At 37.2% G+C, this 27,582-nt stretch overlaps 1 protein-coding gene across 2 annotated transcripts in view; it reads left to right on the top strand.

The window, feature by feature from the left end:
* The first annotated feature begins 3,856 nt into the window (after nucleotides 1-3,856).
* LOC121384319 (alpha-(1,3)-fucosyltransferase C-like) overlaps nucleotides 3,857-27,582 on the top strand; it is a 56,732-nt gene continuing 33,006 nt past the window's right edge. For both annotated transcript variants that reach the window (XM_041514654.1, XM_041514655.1), the window contains exon 1: nucleotides 3,857-4,056. The gene's annotated coding sequence lies outside the window, so the exon portion shown is untranslated. The remainder of the gene's footprint in view (nucleotides 4,057-27,582) is intronic.

A 27,582-nucleotide genomic window follows, 5' to 3' on the forward strand; every position in this document is an offset into this window, starting at 1 on the left:
ATCAAATCCGCGGACCTTATACCTTTATAATGAGCCATGCATCGTCACCATGGCGTGTAACCACTAAGCCATCGTGACCGCTAAGGAGATGCATGATATTTCATAACACACACGTGAGGATTCTTTGTACACGAAAACAAATGAGTAGGATATTTAACGTCATCGAGTACAATGGCTATACAGTGGACATTATCATTTAGCCCACTGCATGACAACTGATTAAGTATTCCGGTTAAACCTCGCTACCGCCAAGCGGGCTCTTTTTGTTGATTAAAGGGACATTCCTGAGTTTGCTGCAATGTTTAAGATGTGATCTCGACTAACAGAGACTTTTTAACGATTATAATTATATATAAAATATATTTTTCTGCATACAATATTAGTGGCTGTGTATTAAACGTGTTTCTGGGCGTTCTATTATTTGTACTATGTTAAATTTCATTTTATTTCCTAAAATATGTATATGTTATATACGTACAAAATTATTTGAAGACAAAATCCAGTTTGGGCTTCTTACAAATATTAAGATGACCAGAAACACATTGAATATACAGACACTAATATTCTAAAAAAAAAAATAAAAATATATTTAATATGTAAGTTTAATCGTGGAAATATTTTTATTAGTCGGAAACATTTTACAATGCAGTAAACTCGGACATGTCCCTTTAACAGCAAAAGACGTATTTCGAATATTGGTATTCAATTCTTTATTGAAACTTTGAGCAATAACCAGATAACTACTCATCAGATATAAATACAAATAACATGCTGGAAAACGAATGAAAGGTGTAAAATAAAAACAGAATTATTTAAAATCAAAGGAGAATATAATAGAACATGTGCAATAATTCGACTTTGTCTCTAAGTAACAATGACATAGGAACCGGTGTCGGTGGCGTCGTGGTTAGGCAATCAGTCTACAGGCTGGTAGGTACTGGGTTCGGATCCCAGTCGAGGCATAGGATTTTTAATCCAGATACCGACTCCAAACCCTGAGTGAGTGTTCCGTAAGGCTCAATGGGTAGGTGTAAACCACTTGCACCGACCAGTGATCCATAACTGGTTCAACAAAGGCCATGGTTTGTGCTATCCTGCCTGTGGGAAGCGCAAATAAAAGATCCCTTGCTGTTAATCGGAAAGAGTAGCCCATGTAGTGGCGACAGCGGGTTTCCTCTCAAAATCTGTGTGGCTCATAACCATACATGTATGTCTGACGCTATATAACCGTAAAAAAAATGTGTTGAGTGCGTCGTTAAATAAAACATTTCTTTCTTTCTTTCTTTCTTTCAATGACATAGGTTTCACGGTTTTTCAATACTTTCAATAGATATTTACCTAAATTACACAAATCTTTAATATTATTTGTAGTTAGCAACTGTATTAATTTAAACATACATGTAGATGGATGCACCCTATAATATTTTGTAATGTAAAACTCTTAAATCATAAACAAATGGACAAAATAATACACTATGAAACTCATCTTCAATCTCTCCAAGTTTCCAAAATACGCAAACTACATCTATCAATATTATTAATCCGCCCAACTTCAATAACTAAGCTATATGAAAACAATCAAAATCTTGTGATGCCCCTTTTATATACATCTGGAATATATGTTATAAGGTAGTTCTGTAAAGTCATATCCTTTACTGAGAATTTACAAAGATAAGAACATTTAGTCGATGTTTGTAATATGCCTATAACATTTTGCTTGCACTGATGATAATTATTGCTAGTGAATCCTGATTTAACCACAAGTCATAAAATCCTAGGGAGCCAAATAATTGTTTGATATGAGTTGCCCACTTAATAACCTTTTCACATTTAGACCTTAGTTCATCATAGGCAGTCTGCAATATATATATATATATATATATATATATATATATATATATATATATATATATATATATATATAATTATTTGTATTAAGTAATTTGAACCAGTATTTTAATATACGATGCTTGCGTACATAGGACATGGTTCAAAATATACCATAATATTGGTTATTGGAACCTTTAACTTTTAAAATATCCTTATAAAAATCAAAATGTGACTTTTCTATTGAAACAGCTTTACAGTATCCCCATATTTCATCACAGTACTGCAACATACTCCCGACCCTCACCTGGTCACACCAATGTTTAAAATATGATTGGCAGCCCCTTTCCTCTTAACCTCCCATGGGCTTAATAAATATTGTTTAATAATTATTATTAATTTTATACCAGCCCATCTAAATTTGCGCCGAAATTATATTATATTAATAATTTATATAGGTTAGGAATGTTAATATTTTACTTTAAGGGTGCAGCCAAAACTTATTAACCCCAATTTTCCCCTTTTTTAAATACTTTTGGCGTTAATAAATCAAAATTTCAAAATTAACCCTATTTGTTAGGTTATCCCTGTCCCGAGTCAGACCCCCGATCCTATCGGAGACCGGACTCGGGATAGGCGTGTTCGAAACCCTAGTGGTATATGGACACGTTAAACCAGTTACTAAGCTAAGCAAAATACTTGAAATGTACGTATTAAACCGAACTAAAAAAGTCCTTAAATTCAACATTAAATGTTTAGTATTTCTTTTCTTAAAAACTGGGACAATGACAGCTACAGCAGGGAACCTACCCGAATTTAAATTTACATTAAACTTTTTTTTTTTTTTTAATTCAATGAGAAATTAATTTAGAATAGCATTATAGACAGGACGTTTATCACGCTTCAAAATTTTTATCGCAAACATTATTTAATCATCAGTTATTTCGCAATCTAATTGTTCGTACAAGATTTCATAATTTATAAAGTCCACATCTGGACCAGCTTGCTTTCCTGAACAGTTAGAATTTGTTTTAACTACTTCTTTAAATGATCAAAAAAAAAAAAAAAAAAAAAAAAATCACACATAGGTACATTAGGCTTTTGATGTCTAGACTTGGAGAAATTACAATTATTTTTTGAGGATTATGTATTCTCAAATATTCTAGCTGATTTCCTTGCCAACTTTGACGACTTTCTAATATTTTGTAAGCATTTTTACAAATGTGCAAGTTATTATTATTCTTTAGAGATTTCTGAGAGTTAAAAATGAAATGAAGGAAGGAAATGTTGTTTTTTTAAAATTTATTTAACGACGCACTCACATTGTATTTACGTTTATATGGGGCGTCAGACATATGGTTAAGAACCACACAGATATTGAGAGAGGAAACCCGCTGTCGTCACTTCATGGGCTACTATTTTCGATTAACAGCAAGGGATCTTTTGTATGCACAATCCCACAGACAGGATGGTATATACCACGGCCTTTGGTATACCAGTTGTGGAGCGCTGGCTGGAACGAGAAATAGCCCAATGGGCCCACCGACGGGAATCGATCCGAGATCGATCCCGTATCAGGCGAGCGCTGTACCGCTAAACTACGTCCAGCCCCTAGTTAAAATGCGTCATGCCTCCACGTATATTTTGTATAGACACACACATTCGTGACTGAACCATGGGTTATCAGTTGTTCTAGTTTTTTATATTGTCCACTTTGGAGACATAATTACGTGTCTTATTACATTTAAAGAAAGGATCCGTTATATCATGAAGTATATCAGTAAAATCAGTAACCATTCTATTTATATCTGGCTGAGAACATGTCTCTGCATTTGTCATGCATGCATTCAACAAATCAATGTTATCTCTAATTGCATCGAAGCATAGCTGTTTATACTCATCAAACGATCTACATTTACTAAGCGTACTCTTATCGGTATCTACATCAATTGAGGCAACATTTGAAAGCAACATTACCACGTTTTGCAAAGCAAACAACGCTCGAATGGTGCATGGTTAGTATTCTGATTGCAGTTATATACAATAAATTGTTCTAATAAGAAAATCTATATCTATCTATCTATCTATCTATATATGTCTATCAACATAACACGGCACAGCTTATACCACAAACTATACATCTGATTGGAATGTGAAATAACTCGTAAGAGTCGAGCAAGGAGGGAAGTCGGCGAGGATAGGTCCATCTTGTGATTTATCGCACAACAGGTGAGCATGCTTGTTAGTTAGTGATTTTTAATGATCATTTCATTTCATTTCAACTTATTTTCGTGCTTATATCCAATTACGGCTATCTAGGCTGTCTGTCCATGACAGTCGGTTAGTTCTCAGTGGTTAGTGATAAAAAAAAAAGTATAGTGGTCTTACACCTACCCATTGAGTCAATAAACTCGCTCTGGGTGGTAGCCAGTATCGGGCTGCGAACCCTGCGTACACACCTCAGCTATTTGGGTTGTCTGTCCAGAACAGTTGGTTAGTTCTTAGTGGTTAGTGATAGAGAAGAAGATATAGTGGTCTTACAACTACCCACTGAGTTGTTAAAACCAGGCTGTAAACCCTGTACCTACCAACCTTATGTTCGACAACTTAACCACGACACCACCGAGGCCGGCTCTTTAATAATCAGTAGACGATGCAGTTGGCATGTACAATTAGAAATTAAAGACACGTTCACTCGCCAGCTGTTCCACAGCGTTTTAAATGTAACTATTTCATGATTCCATATTATTATTTAAAGGGACATACCCTAGTTTTTAAACACTAGGGCATATTTTTGACTATTAGAGCCGGTTTTTATAACTGAGATCATATTTTACTTAGATTTTATTGTTTAGATTATCCACGTCCGTACATTGGAAGTGTTTTTGGTCATCCAAAATCACAAAATGCATTTGTCATATTTAAAAAAAACGCACGTGCGTCCGAGAAGTAACAGTTATGGAGTCAAGATTTAGTCTATTTTTAGAGGGTATTTCACCATTTTAAAGTCACAGACTCATGCTTGACTCAATTGTACTTTATTCAAATGTGTTACAGGTTTGTAGATTAACTAAACTTAGTGTGCATTTTCATGGGCTGAAACTAGGGTCTGTCTCCTTTAAAAAAAAACCTAGCACACTAAGATGTAAAGGAATATTTAATTGTAATAGCATAAGCACCCTCCGGAATGTTTCAAAATGAATTTCCGAAATTACAAGTAAATTCAGTAAACCATAGACAGACATCTCCACTATTACTAGATATATTGCTACTATTGCTATATTTGTTCACCTTGTCACCACGTGTCTTCATTTTAAAACGAGTGCATAGCTAGTTTGAATTATGTTTGTGTATAAGAGTATTTTACGAAGAGCTCCTGTTTTTATCTTGTCAGTGTAAATACCCATTGTACAAATAATTCCTCAAATGCTATCGTTTGAAGGCCTGGGTGTACCGAAATAAAGTTTCAAATTTCAAAGTTTTGAAGAAAGAATCATACCATTGATATAGTTTCATTGCAACAAATGTCACTTTTCTTTCTTTTTTATTTCTGGGGACGGGAAGTAGCTAAGTGGCAAAGCGCTCGCCCATTGGGCTATTTCTCGCCCCAGCCAGTGCAGCACGACTGCTATATCAAAGGGAGTTAGCCCCACTAGCCCTGATTCCACTAGCCCTGGTTCCACTAGTCCCAGATTGTCAGTCATATTGGCTGTTACTGCCACCGGTTGTCATCCCCATTATGACGGTACATGCTTCTAACTTCTTTTCGCCTGTGGCGATATTAATTGTTTTAGAGGGCCGTGTGCAGTTCCAAATTGCACTTCAGCCCAGATGGGCAACTTGTTACGTGATACCTTTGCGCGACGGTCATCGAGCTTTTCTAATACACACCCAGTGAAGGTGTGGAGGCCATGTGGCTAGAAGTTACGTAATATCTCCGGTAGTGCTTTTTATGGCCAGGGGATTGCTCGCGGTATGGCGACAGCCAGTCTGACGATCAGAGAAAAATATGCCGGCATGGTGGCTGTGGAAAATCCACATGATACGTGAGGTACCGCCTTGTACCCCCAGGCGATTTTCGCTGTCTCTGAGAGTTTTGAATAAATAGCTAGGATTTAGATATATCGACGAGAAACATTTGGGAAGTATCCAGGGGCACGGACGTCGTCCACTGAACGATCTATATTAGTTCAGACGGGACTTTGGTAAATATATATTTTCTGCTCTGTGTATAACCTTGATGTGATTGATGTGACTTTAAATATTTTAATACTGTATTATACCAATATTATTTAGACGGTGCTGCCGGTCATCTGACGCAGTATTCTGTAGGCTCACCGTTCTCATATATATATCTGATATATATATATATATATATATATATATATATATATATATATATATATAAAGCTTAGCCAGTCATCCTAGAGGACCTAGGTAAACTGTAGGTTATTGTCTTTATTGTGATAGGTACCAGTATTAATTCTGTGTTACAAGGTTATTAAATGAGTAGTTAGGGTTAATTAAAAATTAACCAGTTAGGAATAGTGTTGTAATTCATTTATTAATTAAGTTCCCCTGGAAGCGTTTCTCCATTATCGCACGTGTGTGTGTTAGCGTTTCTCAATTATCACACGTGTGGGTGTTGTGTCACGGTGAAGTGATTAGCATATTGTGTAAACTAGACACCTAGAGATTAACTAATTAAGTGATCATTTCTGGGTCGTTATTATTGTTGTTATTAATTAACTACTGCGGCAGTACATGTGTCAGCGTAGGTTAATACAGATTCCAAAGTGTATTGTGTTTTGTTGTGTTTTCTAGTGAACTAAACGTGCCATAATAATATATACTTTATATAAGATCGTATCTCTGATCATACCTAGAGACGAGCCACAGCGGGTATAACTGCCTGTTACAGAGAGATCTAATAGATATACAGTTAGGAGAGATATTTGGACAATCGTGTTTTATTCAGTTACGGGTATTATAGAATCCCCGTGACAGGAGTAGAAAATTGGGGCGCTCGTCCCGGATCTGAAACGGGACACGCATATTTAAAAAAACAGTATTGTTTGTAAATGGGGGCTTTATAAATTATTTTTACAAATAACCAGAAGTAGCAACGTTGTTCACTAGAAAATTAATTAATAATAAGTGCGTCATATCTAAACATGGATAAGAATTTGCTGGATAGGCCTACGCTCAGTGTAGTGGAGATTAAGCGAGCACGTAAGGCCGAGTTAGTTGAAATCGCAAGTGAGCGGGAAATTGATTTAACATCAGCTAAAACCTTAGGTGATATAAAGACAATTATTATCCAGGAAGTTTTTGGTGATAGGCCTGTTATGGAAGACAGTGAGATTGTTCCAGAGATAGAGATAAATGAGTTAAGTGTGGAACAACAATTAGCTTTTAAAAAACTTGAATACGAAAGAGAAGAACGTGCATTAGATAGAGAGAGAGAGAGAGAGAGAGAGAGAGAGATAGAGAGAGGGATAGAGAGAAAGAAGATAGAGATAGAGAAGATAGAAATAGAGATAGAGAAAGAGAAGCGAGGGAGAGAGAGCAAGAGAGTGAGAGAGAGAGAGAGAGAGAGAGAGAGAGAGAGAGAGAGAGAGAGAGAGAGAGAGAGAGAGAGAGAGAGAGAGAGAGAGAGAGAGAGAGAGAGAGAGAGAGAGAGAGAGAAAGAAAGAGAAGAGAGGGATAGAGAATTTCAGTTAGAAAAATTAAAAGTGGAACATGAGTTAAAATTGAATACTGAAGAAGTTAGACGAGAAGCAGGAAATGGGTTTAACATGTCGGAGGCTTATAGATCAGTGCCTGTATTTGATGACCAGGAGGTAGATATGTTCTTTCAACTTTTTGAACGGGCCGCTAAGCAGCTAAATTGGCCGCAGTCTAAGTGGACATTGTTAGCCGTGTCTAAGTTTAAGGGGAAGGCTAGTGTAGCTTATAATTCAATGAGTGATGAGCGAGCAAGTTAGTACGACCTAGTTAAGGCGACAGTGTTGAGGGCGTATGAATTACGACCTGAGGATTATCGTTTACGGTATAGCGAGTTGAGAAAAACGCAGGGTCAGTCTTATAGTGAGTTTGTGGCTAAGAAGGCAGGGATGTTTGATAAATGGGTGGTGTCTCATCAGGTAGAGTCATATACCGAGTTACGGGAGTTGTTGATCTTACAGGGCATTAAAAATGGATTACCAGTTAGCTTACGTATTCATTTAGAGGATCGTGATGTCAAAAGGATAGAGGAGGCAGGCATAGTGGCAGATGACTACGTGTTAATACACAAGGCTCAGGCAGTACAGGTTAGCTCTATACAACAGGGTGATAAGAAGAAATTTCAGCCAGGTTTTTCCCGGGAAAGTAACTATCGGGGAGAGTCATCTAGTTGGTCAGCTAGTCAGGCAAGGAATGCACCTGGTGGGCAAAGTAAGGATAAGCCTGCATTATCAGTCAATGCACGAACGTTTCGTCCACATTGCAGTTACTGTAAAAAGGATAACCATCTTGTCGGGGACTGTTTTAAAAGGAAACGCGATAATGCGCAAGTGGTCGGTTTAGTGAGGTCAGCTCCGTTAGCGAGAGACTTAATGGTTAGTCCCATGGCAGAGAAAGTAAACTCGTATGTGTCCACTGGTATGGTTTGTGATGTGAAACAAGAATTGAGTCCTAAGGCAATATCAATCTATCGAGATACAGGCTGTAGTCAGTCGCTGATCACGTCGGGGTGTTTAGCTGGTATTAAGAATTCAGATACAGGACGTAGTTTGGCTTTAACCTCAGTTACTGGAGAAAAATGGTTGTCCGGTTACATAACGTTTTCTTGTGTTCGAAGTTTGTGACGGGACCAGTCGTTATGGGTGTTGTGAAGGACTTGCCTGTTGAAAACATAGGAGTTTTGTTGGGTAACGATTTGACTAGTCAGTGTTGTCAGCCGAAATGTGACCAATTACTAATTAAAGACAGCACTTTACCAATAGAAGAGAGTGAGGTTGATGAGATTAGATATCCTGCGTGTGTAAAGACTAGGGCTATGGCCAGTAGGGTAACACGATACCCAGAGGATATTTTTGATTTGTCTAATACGTGTGTGAGCCATGAAATTGGAGTGGATGACGTTATCAGTAAAATGGTAGATAAGTCAACTGAGGAATTAAATGTGGTGGAACCTGTTGATCTCCCGCAGAGGGGAATTGAACCAGTTGTGTTTGATAGAGGGGATTTACCTTGTAATAGACAAGAGTTAATTCTAGAGCAGGGGGCTGATCCAAAATTGTTGGCATCTCGCACTACATTGTTAACAGAGGGTGAGATGGAGGATCAGATGTCAGGTTCTGATATGGACAAGGGACTATTAATGAATAAGAGAGTTAGAGATAGGAAGGCTAGGAAGCAACTGAGCCATGCTCAGAGGAAGATAAAATCAGTGTTTGATAGGAAGACTAGGAGTCGGGAATTTAAACCAGGGGATAAGGTGCTGCTGTACCTTCCCATTAAACGGGGTTCATTGCAGAACAGGTATTTCGGGCCCTATGTTGTGCACAAACGGGTTAATGAGACAGGGTATGTGATAAACACTGCTGATAGGGTTAGGAAAAGTAGGTATTGTCACATCAATTTGCTAAAAGGTTATTTTAACAGACTGCCGATAGTTCCAGTACTACCGGTCCAAATTGAGAGTCACTCAATTTCCCGTGATGACGTCAAGACTGCAGAGATCAAATTAACCAACAGCCAGATTCTAGCAGACTTGAGCCCCCAGCGAGCAAAGTTGACTACGCTGATGCAAGACAATGTTTCCATTTGTCAGGACCTTCCAAGGGTTACCAATACCTTAAGCCAGGATGTGCGCTTGGAACCCAACGCTACACCGGTTCGACAGCATGCCTATCGAAGACAACCTGGAAAACGTGCGACGCTGAAAAAGAAGGAAACGAAGTTACATTGGCCAGATGAATGCGAGAAGTCATTCAACCGTCTCAAGCAGATGCTCTCCTCGTCTCCCGTGATGGCAGCACGAGAGTACCGAAGGCTTTTCAAGCTAGCTGTGGGTGCCAGTGACGTGGGTGCTGGATCTGTGCTGTTCCAAGAAGACGAAGACGGACTGGACCATCCTAATGAAAGCCTCCAACCAGAGAGTTTGAGAAAGAGTCTTCTTCTGCAAGAATACCCAATTACCATTGAACATATCAAGGGCACATCCAATGTAATCGCTGATGCCCTGTCCCGAAGTTGAACGTTATGATAATGTGTTGACATTCTTGATTTCTGTTTTGTTTTTATATATTTTATTTGCATACCAGGGACTCAGAGACTCAGTGTGATTACTGGTAGTTACCTTATTATTACATGTGTTATAAATGCCCGGATGCGTCGGTTAACGCACTTTTTGTTTTAATGTAGTATATTTCCCTATTCCTAGAGTAGAGGAAATATCCTTTTTGAGGTGGGGGTGTGTGACGGTACATGCTCTTAACTTCTTTTCGCCTGTGGCGATATTAATTGTTTTAGAGGGCCGTGTGCAGTTCCAAATTGCACTTCAGCCCAGATGGGCAACTTGTTACGTGATACCTTTGCGCGACGGTCATCGAGCTTTTCTAAAACCCACCCAGCGCAGGTGTGGAGGCCATGTGGCTAGTAGTTACGTAATATCTCCGGTAGTGCTGTTTATGGCCAGGGGATTGCTCGCGGTATGGCAGAAAAATATGCCGGCATGGTGGCTGTGGAAAATCCACATGATACGTGAGGTACCGCCTTGTACCCCCAGGCGATTTTCGCTGTCTCTGAGAGTTTTGAATAAATAGCTAGGATTTAGATATATCGACGAGAAACATTTGGGAAGTATCCAGGGGCACGGACGTCGTCCACTGAACGATCTATATTAGTTCAGACGGGACTTTGGTAAATATATATTTTCTGCTCTGTGTATAACCTTGATGTGATTGATGTGACTTTAAATATTTTAATACTGTATTATACCAATATTATTTAGACGGTGCTGCCGGTCATCTGACGCAGTATTCTGTAAGCTCACCGTTCTGATATATATATATATATATAAAGCTTAGCCAGTCATCCTAGAGGACCTAGATAAACTGTAGGTTATTGTCTTTATTGTGATAGGTACCAGTATTAATTCTGTGTTACAAGGTTATTGAATGAGTAGTTAGGGTTAATTACAAATTAACCAGTTAGGAATAGTGTTGTAATTCATTTATTAATTAAGTTCCCCTGGAAGCGTTTCTCCATTATCGCACGTGTGTGTGTTAGCGTTTCTCAATTATCACACGTGTGGGTGTTGTGTCACGGTGAAGTGATTAGCATATTGTGTAAACTAGACACCTAGAGATTAACTAATTAAGTGATCAGTTCTGGGTCGTTATTATTGTTGTTATTAATTAACTACTGCGGCAGTACATGTGTCAGCGTAGGTTAATACAGATTCCAAAGTGTATTGTGTTTTGTTGTGTTTTCTAGTGAACTAAACGTGCCATAATAATATATACTTTATATAAGATCGTATCTCTGATCATACCTAGAGACGAGCCACAGCGGGTATAACTGCCTGTTACAGAGAGATCTAATAGATATACAGTTAGGAGAGATATTTGGACAATCGTGTTTTATTCAGTTACGGGTATTATAGAATCCCCGTGACACCCATTATAAACAAACTAAATCAAATAAGTAATTACAAAAATGAATATAGTTAAATAAATGTTTTATTCGATAGTGTTTATGGTAATAGCATTGCACATTGCATTTCAAATTCTTAGTCTCGCTACATCTCCATTTCATGCCCGCCTTTACTTGTGCGTTCTTATGGAAGACATAGTCATCCAAAATTGCTACTTTATTGCCTCTGGCACCCTCTACAAAGGTTACCTCCGCCATAACGCACAGCGAGCATTTATCTGTATAGTCACATTTGCAACATTCATATATAGACGTCCCTACTAATTATGTATTGACAGTAGTAGTGATATTAAAACAACACATGTTTATAGATAAAGGAATTGTACGAAGAGGATTAACGCACAGCGAGAATATTAAAACAACACATGTTTATAGATAAAGGAATTGTACGAAGAGGATTAAGTAAGTACTCCACGTTTTCAATTGAGGCATTAATAGTTTATATGTACAGGGGAGTAGTCTAAAGAAATGGAACATCCATGGCAGCCATTAATTGGTCATTTTTCAGGGCTAGTGGTAACAGGGCTAGTGAAATCAGGGATAGTGGGATGATACCATCAAAGGCCGTTGGTATGTTCTATCCTGTCTGTGGGATGGTGCATATACAAGATTCCTTGCTACTAATGGGGAAATTATAGCGGGTTTCCTTTCTAAGAAAATATGTTAAACATCCAATAGCCGATGATTAATATATCAATGTGCTCTAGTTTTGTCGTTAAACAAAATACACTTTAACTTTTGCTAAGATTATCCAGTCAGTCCATGTGTTTGAAAAGCTCATTCTATTACAAAAACAAGTTCATTCCCCCGGGTCACAATCTTAAACTATTATAGGACTGACAATATATATATATAAAGAAAATCATATATTCTCACCAACAGAAGTACACATGTATTATTATGTATATTGTCAAAACTATTAAAACATAAACAGACCACTTTGCGGTAGAATTGTGCCACTCTGCATGCATATAGTACTTGGGTATATGAATATTTTCTGATATAGTGCCAACTGAGCAGCTCCCCCCTAGTAAGAAACCTAATTTCGCATAATGCCAATATTACAGTTTTTGCTCATTTAAGACAAAACATTGCCTAAATTGATTCATGACTGTATATAATTTAAATTATATTATGTTCATGACATTGTGTACAACAATGTATAAATATACATTTTTAACAACACATATTTATTTGATTACATACCTAATAAGAAATACGATCAATACACAATGCAATAAGGTGCAAAATGTGGTCTGTGCACATTCGTATATTTCGCAATTGGCGTATTCTTTATTTATATTATTTTTAATTAAGCCTGACGGACAGAATGTAGACCATGGAGGAAGAGTGCATAAATATCAATAATGCAAGTCTAAACTAAGGTCTCACTACACAGATGTCATCTGCCATTCAAACCCATGTTAAACTGCCCAACTTCAAGCGAAGATTGCCCATAGAACGGGTTCTCATTGGCACTAACAACATAAACCATTGCAAACATACATTATATAAGCATTTATTTTCACTCCAAAATTGAGAACATTTCCGTCTCAGTTTTTTGCTATATGACCGCATCTGGCTGTAGTACCGGTCCGAACAGGTGGTTCATTAACCGATTCACTCCGGCTGTCACTTGCGCTATATACCCATGCCCATAAAGGTCGATGCACAATATTACAAAATAACATGGGCAAAATACAGCCAAGAGGCTTACCATTAAATATACATATTGTTTTAATTCTTCACCATTTCCTAGAAGTGAATATGTGAACCATAACATGTGTCCCAATTAGGAACTATAGTGGACCGTGATCAATGAACTCTCACCCGGAAGTGATCTGTGTAGTGAGACCTTAAAGTCTAGTGACCGATTTTGTCAAACTTGGTTTGAAGTCAGTTTGATAATTTGGGTCATTTACACCATGAAAAGCTATACTAGAGCCGTGTAACTTATGAACTCTAACCAATACACCAAAGATAGATGCACCATACCATCCAATAAAACTTCATATTACATTGTTACTCCTTGGTCATCCACACAATAGATGGTCATCAAACAAGCAGCCACTATATGGTAATGTATGACCTTGTTGGTAGTTCTGATATGGGGAACATACAAAGAAGCTAATTATCTAGTTAGTTCATTAAAGATATTAGTTTCCATCAATTGTTGCTATGGGCAACAATTGTTTCATAATGAAGTGTTGAAATCCTGGGTTTTTTCTGTATATTTCAGCATGAAGATCCACATATTATTAATGGCAGATACAAATTCTACTTTCATAGTAGAATACTATGTTATATATTCACAATACCATCAAAACTGTTTGTCACTATGACTGTACATTCGAAAAAATTCATTATGCACAAAATCACAGAAATTAGGGTGAATTTGGATATTGACCTTGTGACCTTGAATTTTGACCTTTTACAATGAGAAACTCAGTGTTAGACACTCAGGTCAATTTATTTATTACATGTAAGAACACTAGAATATACATTTTGAGACACACACCCCTAAAAAATAAAAAGAAAAGAAAAAGAAAAATAATAAAAATAAATAAAATTGACATGTTTGCAATATTTACCCAAATAGGGCCCCCATACACTTGGCTGAAATCCACATCGATGTAATTACCTTTATAAGGATGCTACACTAGTACATTTTCATTTTGGCTTGCTAAACTTATATATTTTGGGATAAACAGTAATTTCATGTTTTACATTATGGTCTCACTACACAGATGTCATCTGCCATTCAAACCCATGTTAAACTGCCCAACTTCAAGCGAAGATTGCCCATAGAACGGGTTCTCATTGGCACTAACAACATAAACCATTGCAAACATACATTATATAAGCATTTATTTTCACTCCAAAATTGAGAACATTTCCGTCTCAGTTTTTTGCTATATGACCGCATCTGGCTGTAGTACCGGTCCGAACAGGTGGTTCATTAACCGATTCACTCCGGCTGTCACTTGCGCTATATACCCATGCCCATAAAGGTCGATGCACAATATTACAAAATAACAAGGGCAAAATACAGCCAGGAGGCTTACCATTAAATATACATATTGTTTTAATTCTTCACCATTTCCTAGAAGTGAATATGTGAACCATAACATGTGTCCCAATTAGGAACTATAGTGGACCGTGATCAATGAACTCTCACCCGGAAGTGATCTGTGTAGTGAGACCTAAGTTTAGTGGCAGAACAAAAATAGCAGGGACACATTAATAGCGGATATACCTTTATGTTATATTATGGTAATACTAGGTTCCGACTACCAACTGCCAGCAGAAAGTTGGCCAAATTTCTGCTCTCACGACTGCTATGACTATTCAGTTGCAAGTCTGATCGTTCTTACAACTCTTCTTTTTCTTCTGCGTTCAAGCTATAGTTGATCATGTTTTAGATTTGGAGGCCGGTTGTGGGGATAAAAAAAACGCTGTTTCTGTCGTCTTCTTTGGAATCCCACAGCTTGACAGCCAGTGTTGCTCCGTTCGGCCAGTGCGTTATCCTGGCTTCATTGTAGAGGGGACAGAATTGTAGGATGTTCTCTGGGGACTGTGGTCCTGTTTGACATGGACATTCATCAGTGTCTGCCAGTTTCAGGCGGTACATATGGGATCTGAGATGGCAGTGACCGGTTCTTAGCCTGAAGATGGTTGTCTCTTGATATCTCTATAGATGCTGGATTGGATCCTTGGTTGTAATGTGGGTGCATCGGAAGTTTCTCTTAATTATTGTTTTTGTCTCTCTGAAGGAGATTGGATGATTTGGCTGTTCCATTGTGCTTCCCTCCTTTGTCAGCCTGTCGGCATGTTCATTCCCTGCAATACCACAATGTGCTGGACCCCACTGGACTACAATTTGCACGTGTAGAAAATGGTCAGCAAGTCCCCGTTGAACTGCTATTACTAGGTTTTTTTCAGGTGACTGTTTGCTCTGAGTGAGGGATTTACAATATGTCAGGAACACAACATGTGATGGTAGTGGATTCTCCAAATTGATGATTCTGGTGGCTTGAAGAAGGGTATTTGTTTCTGCGCTGAAGTTTGTTGACTGTTTTCCTGCTGGGTATGATCTAAAAGTTACCCGTCCATCAGAAAATCTCAATTCTCGTCGTAATAACAATTTATTACTTGTTAATCTGACCGTCGTAAGTCGGGAGTTGGGAAAAGTTCAACGTAACCGTCGAGTTGGCCAACGTCGTCGTAACAGTTGACAGTCTGGCCCTAGCATTAGACGAGATTGCAGCTTTAATCACAAATCAAAGAGGCTTTGCTTCAGTTGTCAAAAATCCATTATCTGATCCAATTACCACACACTACGAACACTGGGCCTAACCTTACTATCGTGCGGACTATTGAGTTTGTGTAACTAACTACCGAATGAAGCGAACACGAAATTTCGTGTTGGGTTTTCTCGGACACCGGGCCAAATTCATTTTCTAAAGTCTAATCTAGGTCGGAACTAATGTAATTAACCATTACCCACTTCACAGTACGTGATTAGAAAGTAAAGGAATGTTTCTTCTAAAGGGCTAATAACTGGTATTAAAAACAAATAATAAGACTCTTTTTTCTGTATCCGCTCTTCTTCGATTTCCGTTCGCTGCTGTAGTTCAGTAGCCAGTTCAGTTTTCACCATATGGATGCTTCGAAAAAGAGAAATATAAGAGAGAGAGAGAGAGAGAGAGAGAGAGAGAGAGAGAGAGAGAGAGAGAGAGAGAGAGAGAGAGAGAGAGAGAGAGAGAGAGAGAGAGAGAGAGAGAGAGAGAGAGATAGAGCAGAAACACACACAGAGAAACACACACACAGAGAGAGAGAGAGAGAGAGAGAGAGAGAGAGAGAGAGAGAGAGAGAGAGAGAGAGACAGAGAGAGAGAGAGAGAGAGAGAGAGAGAGAGAGAGAGAGAGATTACAAAAGAGATAGCGAGAGAAAGCAGAAACACAGATATACACAGATATATATATATATATATATATATATATATATATATATATATATATATATATATATATATATATATATATATATATATATATGAAGAGTTCAGGCGTAAAACACGATATAAACCATTTTCTTTCTAGTTTTTAGTTAAAGCCATTATTGTATGTCAGTAAGGGCTAATCGTAGGCTCGCTGATTTGTTGCAAAACGTGATTGATCCTTATGAAATTGTATTGGGTAAATCCCAGCTTTTTTAAAATCAAAACGCGATATACGCCAATTAAAAAAATCTATTTGACTGAAAATGAAAAATGGATATGTCGCGTTTTGCGCCTAAACTCTTCATATATACACACACCATAATGTTTGTTCAGATAATTGTAGCCTTCTAATTCGTATTTCTATAGTTGTACATTTATATCAATTTATGGCTACATCAGATAATGCAATTAGTGCTTTTAGACATATGTACATGGGCTTAATTAGTCCCAGATCCAATTTTCAATTTGATTCGCCAACCTTTGCGTACTTAACCTTGGATCTGAAAATATTACAGCCCAGTTCTAATGTCAGTAACCAGCTATAGCTAAGTGGCCATAGTAGCTCGAATGTCCGGTTCATATGTCAGAATGGGGATCGAGCGCGCTAAAAATATCAATTTCAAAATGTTCTATGACGAAAGAGTCATCAAGAACTGTGTTTAAAACACACATAGTATTTTTGTTTTTATAATCTAATGTCACAGACGTTTAGTCTCATTACTTTGGTTTTTACGTATGCCTCCGACTAATAGAGACGCCACAAGAAGTAACCCAACGCCCCTATCCGACATACAGTCAGCCGGTTTCTTCTTGTAGCGCTTTTACTAGTCACTGACATATAAGGTTAATTTTATGATTAAACTCAAAAAAAAGAAAGAAATCAAACTAAAGGTCTGTGATAGAAAATGTGTGCATTTCAGACATTGCATTTTGGTACCCTTTGGTTGTTGAAAATTGAGAGTTTTTAAAACTGATAGCTCTCTAGCCCTATCGCCACATATAAGTGCAGCAGGACAGAGCTAAAGGGCCACTTGATCTACCGCCATAGACGTTGTGAGTCCTTTGAATCAGTTCCTTCCAGCCTGTACACTTTGACTGGTGGAGCGGGACGTAGCCCAGTGGTAAAGCGGTCTAGGATCGATCCCTGTCGGTGGGCCCATTGAGCTATTGCTCGTTCCAGCCAGTGCACCACGACTGGTATATCAAAGGCCATGGTATGTTCTATTCTGTCTCTGGGATGGTGCATATAAAAGATCCTTTGCTACTAATTTGAAAACGTAGCGGGTTTCCTCTCTATGACCGTGTCAAAATGACCAAATGTTTGACATACAATAGCCGATGATTAATAAATCAATATGCTTTAGAGGTGTCGTTAAACAAACAAACTTCTTCTTCTTCATTTGACTGGTTTGACCAAAAGTCACTGTATCTGCTACTACGTCTAAGAAGGTCTGGAGTTCTAGTTTATCTTACTCTACAGACATTATCAGAAGTAACACACGCTAATCACCTAACTGCTGTAGTCGTCAATCTGCTGGCGTGAACAGATATTGCGTTCCTGGTCATTGTCATTACTTATTTCATCATGACCATCATGACCATCATCATCATGATCATCACCATCACCATCACCATCAACATTATCAAAATTACAGTCATCATCATCGTCATCATCATCACCATCACCATCAGCATTATCAACATTACATTCATAATCATCATCATCATCACCATCACCATCATCATCATCAAAATTACAGTCATCGTCATCATCATGATAATAATAATAATCATCATCAGCATCATCATCATCACCACCATCACCATCAACATTACAGTCATCATCATCATCTGTATCATCCTCATCCTTCTCGACATCATCATCATTACCATCACCATCATCATCATCACCATCCTCATTATTGTCATTACTATCATCGTCATCGCCATTACTATCATCACCATCATCATCATCATTATCATCACCCTCATCACCATCATCATCATCGTCATCACCATTGAAAATGTTGGTATCATTTACCTTATCATTGCTATCATTATCTCAATCCCTTCCCTGTCGTGACCATGATCATCGTCATCTGTCAAAATTAATATTCGCGCACACACCGGCGGTGTATCTTTTGAATGCAGTTGGCTCTGAGCAAGGAAATTGTCAAAAGTTCTTTCCTGTTGCACATCAATATCTTTACAGCACCTGATCAAGTTTAAAGAATGGCTGCCCTCCCTATCACAGTGAGGGAGAAACACTCAGCGTCTCTCTCTGAAATAATTATTGTAATGTCTCGTGCGCTCAACATCATCATCTTCTTTTTGACTGCCCATTGATTGTTTTTCTTCTCACAATCAGATATTCGATTAGCATTAGCGATAGAAAGCCGGGGGTGGTAAAAAAACACCCCACAAAAATTGAAGGAAGAGATTTGAAAAAAGTGTGGTAGTTAAGTGGATGTAATCAAAATATCAATATCTTCGAATATACTGACTGGTCCGAAAAACAAAACAAAAACTTAAAGTTAGTTTTCTTTAAATACACCACTAGAGCACATTGGTTATTGGCTATTAGATTTCAAACATTTGATTATTCTGTTATGTAGTGTCAAAGGAAACGTGCTACAGTTTTCCAGTAGTAGCAGCAAGGGATCTTTTATATGCACCATTCTACGGACATAACAGCACGTACCATGTCCTTTGATATACCAGTCGTGGAAGAAAGAAGCCCTGCAAATAAGCTATTCTACTGAAAAAAAGGCTCGCGAAGAAGTGCATTAAAGGTATATTGTCAGGGATTTAAGTGTCTTATTTTTTAAACATGTATAATAAATGAAAATTACCTTCATTTGGGATACCAAACCTCACCCAAACTGAATTACAACCCAGTCGACAATTTAGTTTTTCAAATTCATATTTTTTTTTTTAGACAATATCATTAATAAAAACGCATGTACTTTTGAGAAGTTACGGTTACAGAGACAAGATCTATTCTGTTTTAACAAGGCATTGCACTGTTTGAAAGTCACAGACTTTCGTTTCACTCTACAGTACATTCAAAATAAGTTACAGGTTTGTAACCAAACCGAGTGTCCATTTTCTCAGGTTGAAACTACTGTCTGCCACTTTAAAACTCTGCATTTAATTAGAGTGGGCACTGGGAAGCGAACTTCCAACGTGTTTGACCGATGGCTTAACTACTACGCCGATAGTAATTATTTCTAAAGCAGAGTAAAAGTTCATCGTTTCGAAAAACGTGTCATTTATATTTCTCATTAAAACCAGCAAGCGTTTACAGGTTTGAGAAGAGTGATTTGTGGATCTCATTAAAGCAAGTTAAACGCTTCTGTGGGTGGCCGTTGAAAGAGAAGACAAGAGAACAGATCTGCTTTCAGTATAACAGGATGTCAGTAGTTGTTCTGGAGAACCCTTATTTACGGATGTTAATAACAGTTTAGTATTAAGTTGACTTGTTAATGAACTGTTCCGTACGAACACCTCCCATTTAGTACAGTGTTTGTTTTGTTTAACGACACCACTAGAACATATAAATTTATTAATCACCGGGTATTGGATTTACATTTGGTAATTCTGCCATAGTCATAGAGAGGAAACCCACTACATTTTTCCTTTTGTAGCAAGGGATCTTTTATATGCATCATAATTTTTTTATTATATAACATACCACGGTCTTTGATATACCGGTCGTGCTGCACCGGCTAGAAGGAGAATAGCCTTGAATGGCCATAAGATACCATCTATCTTACAATTAGTAACTTGACTAACGAGCGAAAGCGGGCTGGGTCCGTTTTTAAACAACGAGTTGTAAGATAAATGATATCTAGCGGACACGAATGAAGTATTCTATTAATCACATATCCTCAGTATCCAGGTTTAAAACACATTTAAACGTCTTTTTCAACAAAAATTTCTTTACAACGCTTACGCGTATGTGTAACAAAGTAATCAGTTTCAAGTTAAGTATACGTCACAAAGCTACCAATTTCTATCGTGGCTATTTGATTGCATGGAATGGCTGTGGCGACATAGAGAATAATACATTCGTGTCCGTTAGATACCATTTATCTGACAACTCGTTGTTTTGAAATGTATCTAACGAACGAAAGCGAGTTTGATACATTTTTAAACAACGAGTTGTCAGATAAATGGTACTAGTATCTAACGGACACGAATGTATTATTCTATTCCTTACATATGCTCAAAAACCAGGTTTTAAGCAAATTTTAACATCTTTTTCGACTAAAAGTTATTTACAGCCGTTGCACTTGTAAGTAACTTACGCGTCACAGACACATGATTGTTAGGTTAACCTACGTCTATGTCACAGTGTAATCTATTTCCACCGTGTTGGTTTTCATTGGATGTATGGCAGTGGCGACCTGGTCATCACCTAGGAGCATCCAGTCGTATATACTGAAATTGTTAGCACACGTTAGCACAAACTGTTCTCACCAACGGGTGTGCAAGAAAGTCATTTTGCATAAAAATGAGCATATAATGAATAATGGTAACTCTTATATTCAAACATATTACTAAGTTTTAAACCCATACCAACTCAAAACCATTTTTTTTTAACGTAAACTTTCTATGTAAAAAAAACCCCAAAATCTTAACAAATTGCCATCAAATTATATAGATTAATCTCAATTTTAATACAGGGATGAAGACAAAATGCTAGAACAGCATTAGCTGCATTGCTATCGAAGTAATCGATAATATACAGTACACTGAGACTAAAGGTATAACCGTGGTTTCTCTACGCTTGCTGTTCCATCAGTTGTCTTCATACCTGCATTGTAAAAAAGTCTATGCAATTTGATGATAATTTGTAACAAAGTTTATTTACACTTGATAATTTTTTTTATATTTTTTTTTTATTTCAATTGGTATAGGTTTAAAACTTAATAATATATGTTTATATCAATTTTAACTTTATTCATTATAGAGTTAAATTCCAATTAATCGGTTCCCTTTCAGTGCGTCTTATTTTCGTGCTTATATCGAATTAAGGTTCAAGCTATCCGGGCTGCCTGTTCAGGACAGTGGGTTAATTGTTAGTTAGTTAATGAGAGAGAAGTGGGTGTAGTGGCCTTACACTTACCCATTGAGCCCTTAAGAACTCGCTCTGGGTTGGAGCCGGTACCGGGCTGCGAATCCTGTGCCTACCAGCCTGTAGTCCGATAGTTTAACCACTGTACCACCGAGGCCGGTTCCCTTTTCGGCAACGGCAACGGCAAAAAAATTAACGTGCACATTCAGAGCAAGCTGTTGTAGCGCACGCCTGTCTTGGGCACAAAAGCCGGCCTTTTCACAAAAAACGGACTATAAATAGCGATGATGTTCTCAACAACGGGTGTGTAAGAAATGAAATGTATACTGTAAATCAGGAAATATTACCGAGCATAAAATGTTAGCGAATTTAGCGAGGCCATACAAGATGTTAATATTTCATGACGGTAAAACCTTTGTGCGATTGTTTTGTCTCTGATTAACTGAAGTATTACGTTTACGAAAAAAAAAACAAAAAAATGCTCGGACATTAGTATACGGTTATATAGTTTATCCTTGTTCATTTTAATAGTGAAAATATTTTGTATATTTATAATAGATCTATTTGCGCCACAATGGTGTAACATTGGAATACCAAAGAACCTGTTTCTAATTTAAAATAATATGTTCTTTAACTTCCATCTACAAACTGCGTAACCAGGATTTCATAGGAGGGAACCCATATTGAGGGGGGGGGGGGGGGGGGAACCCACACTATATATGTATGTATGTATGATTTATAAAATTTAATAGTTAAAATTAAGTTTGATTGGAGGGGGGAGTGGCTCCCGTAACAACCGCCCCCCCCCCCCCCCCACACACACACACACACACACACTTCCGACGCCACTGCATCTATAGTTTTGGTATAATTGAAAACTATTAACCGGTAGGCACTACGTTAGCACTTACAAATATTAGCTTCGTCTGACGTATTTTGTTCTTCTGTTTGTTGTCGAACATTCGCAGACAAGCTCTGACCTTGGGTAGGCGTTCTAATCCAAGCCATTTGGTGTTCTACTTTTGTACGAAGACCGGCAAAATTAGACTGCGCGTAGGTTTTGATGTTTGCAACAAAAACAACTTCCCCAAGACAATGTTCATAGTCAGGTCACTTAAGTCACGGCTGAGTGTTTGTGAAGCTTTTAATTACGATATGGGTTTCTTCTGAAGACGTCATAGCTATATGGTGGGGCGGGACGTAGCCCTGTTGCAAGGCGTTTGCTTGATGCGCTGTCGGTCTCGGATCGATCCCCGCGGGTGGGCCCATTGGGCTATTTCTCGCTCCCGCCAGTGCACCACGACTGATACATTAACTTTCTTGGTATGTGCTATCCTGTCTTTGGGATGGTGCATATAAAAGATCAATTGCTACTAATTGAAAATTGTAAATGGTTTCCTCTCTAAGACTATATGTGAAAATTACAAATATTTGACATCCAATAGCCGATGATTACTAAATCAATGTGTTCTAGTGGTATCGTTAAAGAAAACAAATTTTCATACACATAAAGTGTTGAAACGTCGTTCTAAAAGAAACTTTCATTTAATGGATGTTGTTTTTGATTAAGAACACACGACTCTAACTAATAATGTTTTGATTAATTGTAGCTAAACGTGAAAAATATCCCGATAAATATACCGAAATCAAATAAAAAAGGAAATTGGAAAGTAAAGATACAGAAGCCTCTTTTAGTTGCATGCTTTTCTGAATTAGGTAACCTTGCTTTATTGGTTACTGGACATTTTGTACCCGATCTGTTTCGACCATAGACGTTTCGTACTCGCTGTCATTTTATACTCTAGACGTTTCGTCCCCTGGTCATTTAGTATACGTTTTATGTTGAATTGTACTTGTATATTGTTTGGTCTGTCTTAGTTGTTTGCTTGCTGGATTTTAACTGATATAACTGTGTCACGGAATGACAGTAAGACATGATATTATATATATAATTATAATTAATATATATATATATATATACATAAATACATGTATACATACATACATACATACATACATACATACATACATACACATACATACATACATACATACATACATACATACATAAATACATATATGCATACATGCATACATGCATACATGCATACATGCATACATGCATACATACATACATACATAAATACATATATGCATACATGCATACGTACATACATGCATACATACATACATACATACATAAATACATATATGGGTATACATGCATACATACATACATGCATACATACATACATACATACATACATAAATACATATATGCATACATGCGTACATGCATACATGCATATATGTGATTGTGTACGTGTACCTGTACGTTGATATGTATAGGCCACGCTCACATAATGTGTCACTTTGCACAGTAGTGTTTTTGAAATATGATGTTTCATGGTTATGTCTTATCTCTGGGGTCAGGTGAATGTATTTCAAATTCAAGCAGCGATCTTTACGTATGCTTTTTTAATATTTGTATCAACATTATTTCCGGAACAGGATCTGATATTTGGTCAACACCATAACAGATGGTGGGTCATCGAAAATTCTTACATAAATGTTGAATAATTAAAGACACTGAACCAAAATTCTTCAAAACATTTTCTCTGAGTTACAAATAGTGCCGCTGATACATGACAGATGAAAGTAAAGTTATCAACCGTCTTTCTTGACATGTAATTCCTACAGCGCATATTCCTACTAATATGAATGTTCTTAATATTTCTCTTTAGTGGAATAGTAATTATTTATAAAAATAGGTGTCACGGTGTTGACAAACAGTTACGGTGTTGACATCATTTACAAATACGATGTATAAATATTAAAATGTTTTATATATGATGAGCATTAATTGATTCGTCTTTATGAATGACTATGAACCACTGAAATAATTGGACAGTATTTGAGCAGTATCTTCAGGGAGCACAAAAAAGCTTCCAGTTCTGATATACATCACAGGTTGGATATAATTACACGATCATCTAATTAAAACGACAAAGACAATGAGATACGAAATGAATATTTCTTTAACGATACCTCTGCATATTTAAAACATATTTCATATTTATTTAAAGCTATTTCACATCTAATTTCCTGTTACCGTGGTGACATCCTTTGTTTTCTTTTAATAAAAAAATCCAAATAGTTTATATGTGATGAACATTTACTGATTCGTAACACAAATTTTCATCTCATTATTGGTGATTAGCAATATTAGCAACCTGTGAAGTATACATTTATGATGATCTCTGAATGAATCCTACTCATTTAATACATAGCGATTATTATACGAGCTTGTGTGTCGTACTGAGTTTATTTGCTCGGGCAATACAAAAATCCTGACACTCTTTTCGTAAAATCAGTACGACACACAAGCTCGTATAATAATCTCTATATATTAATTATGCCCTTTACGATTTTGACAGAGAATAACTATACGCAGAAACTAACGGCACTCTCATTAATATTTAATTATCTAAGAGATGTTTATCTCAGTTTATCTTCATACTTTTATCAATTTTATGTGTGTGTCGGGGGGGGGGGGGGGGGCAATATGACACATTTCGGGAACAATTACTCATATATACTAATATATATAAGTCGAACTTGAATATAACAACCACTCAAGGGACCAACAGAAAGTGGCCGTTATGGACAGGTGGCCTTTATATAGAGGTCCCAAAATTTTGGCCGCTAATGCAGGTTCAGACCTAAGTTTTGCTGAAAAATAGTGGCCACTGGCCGCGTTGGACAGGTGGCCGCTCTAGAGAGGTCAAAGAAAGAAAGAAATGTGTTGGGCGGGTTGCTGGGTGGCCGTTATGGGCAGGTGGCCGTTATATAGAGGTGCCCGTTAGACCAAGTTCGACTGTATATATATATATATATATATATATATATATATATATATATATATATATATATATATATACATACACACAGTGAAACCCCTCTAAACCAGACACCTTAGGGACCATGTAAAATGTCCAGTATTAAGAGGTACACGGTGTATATATATATATATATATATATATATATATATATATAATTTTTTGTTGTTATTATTATTATTATTTTTTAATTACTTAATGTTCTTCATTCAGTTGGTACCATATCGATACCGTTAAATAATTGATTAGCATGTGCTACAGGCTTCGTTTGACACCTGGCCGCTTTTGTAGGTCATTTAGCATCATACATGACGATCAAAGTATTTTAACATATTATGATATTATCCGCCATCTGACGAGTGTTATCACAATGCAGTGCTCCCACATTTACTATTAATTTTTTTCACTAATTGCTGTTTTCAAAATTCTGTCCATTTACAACTCTAAACCACCCACCAAACCCCTTCTGTCCCGGACCCAGTCACTGACGAAGTCAGACATTGTGCCCGGGAGAGACGTGTTTGAACCTTAATTGGATATAGGCACGTTCATGGTATCCAATCCAATTGATGCCTTCTCCACATACATTGAAGTAATACCATTGCATGACTTCTTATCCGTACCAATATTGTACAATTCATATATAAAAAGGGACAAGCAAACATTTTTTGAAGAGAAAGGGAGATTTTCCAGATCTGTGATCTCGTAAACGAGCATGGAGAATGATATGATTGCAAACTTCACGAGATGAGATATAAATCATATTTGACAAAAAACATGACATTTTCTATTTATTATATAACTTTTGGCAATTTACCTTTATTTTTTAAAATGCCAGCAGCAAAATAGGTCCAGCTTTCTTACAGTGAAGATAACACTTTCTACAGTGACGATAACACAGTTTAGAGTGAAAGTGTCATTCTAAAATGTGTTATGAACGAATGTTTAACGACACCCCAGCACAAAAATATACATCGGCTATTAGGTCTCATAAAAGGTAAATATATGAAAATGTTATGTATATAATTATGTAAAAGCACAGTGTATGTAGCGGGCGTGGGAGTATAATACAATACAAATATCAAGGTAAGTGCTGTGGCACAGATAAAACAACCCCAAATTATTTTCTTTTCCATTTTTCATTTTTGTTTGATTTTACATTCACATGGCACGCACATACAACGTGGTTATAATTACAACATAATATATGTGAGTGAAGAAAAAATATATGCATACACAAATATCGTAGGATATTTCCCCATCTTTTTCTTATTCTGGAGAGCGGGACGTAGATCAGTGGTACAGCGCTCGTCTGATGCGTGATCGATCTAGGATTGATTCCCGTCGGTGGGACCATTTGACTATTTCTCGTTCCAGCCTGTGCTCCAAACTGGTGTGACAAAGGCCATGCCATGTACTATCCTGTCTCTGGAATGGTGCATATAAAAGATCCCTTACTGCTAATCGTAAAGAGTAACCTATGAAGTGGCGACAGCGGGTTTCCTCTCTCAATATATGTGTGGTCCTTAACCATATGTCCGACGCCATATAACCGTAAATAAAATGTGTTGAGTGCGTCCTTAAATAACAATAAAAAACCCATCCCTTCCTTCCTTTCTTTTCTTATTCTGTAAGCCTTTGCTGGAAAGTACAGCTATAAGGAATACATTCCTATGTGTTTATACGACTTTATACGTTTATACATTTAAACATAGTTTTACAATTGGTAGTACCTTTTTAATTATTCGTATATAGATACATGTATATTGTTTTATTAGTATTAATTTTTTTTTTTATGATTTCAGATTTTGGAAAATTAATAAAAATATCCTCACCCCCCCCACCCCCCCCCCCCCCCCCCCCCCCCCCCCCGGAAAGAGACCAATATCGTTTCACTGCAAATGACCGCAGTATTACTGAATTGCACGGATGGCCTATGCCTCTAAAACAAACAAACAAAAACCCAAAACCAAACCAACCCCTCCCCCCAAAAAAAAACAAACAAAAAAAAACATACAAAAATTCCCCTAACAAAAAACAATCAAACCCCGCACCCAACCCCAAAAACT

The sequence above is a fragment of the Gigantopelta aegis genome, chromosome 10 (genome assembly GCF_016097555.1).
Source record: "Gigantopelta aegis isolate Gae_Host chromosome 10, Gae_host_genome, whole genome shotgun sequence".
Lineage (NCBI taxonomy): Eukaryota > Metazoa > Mollusca > Gastropoda > Neomphalida > Peltospiridae > Gigantopelta > Gigantopelta aegis.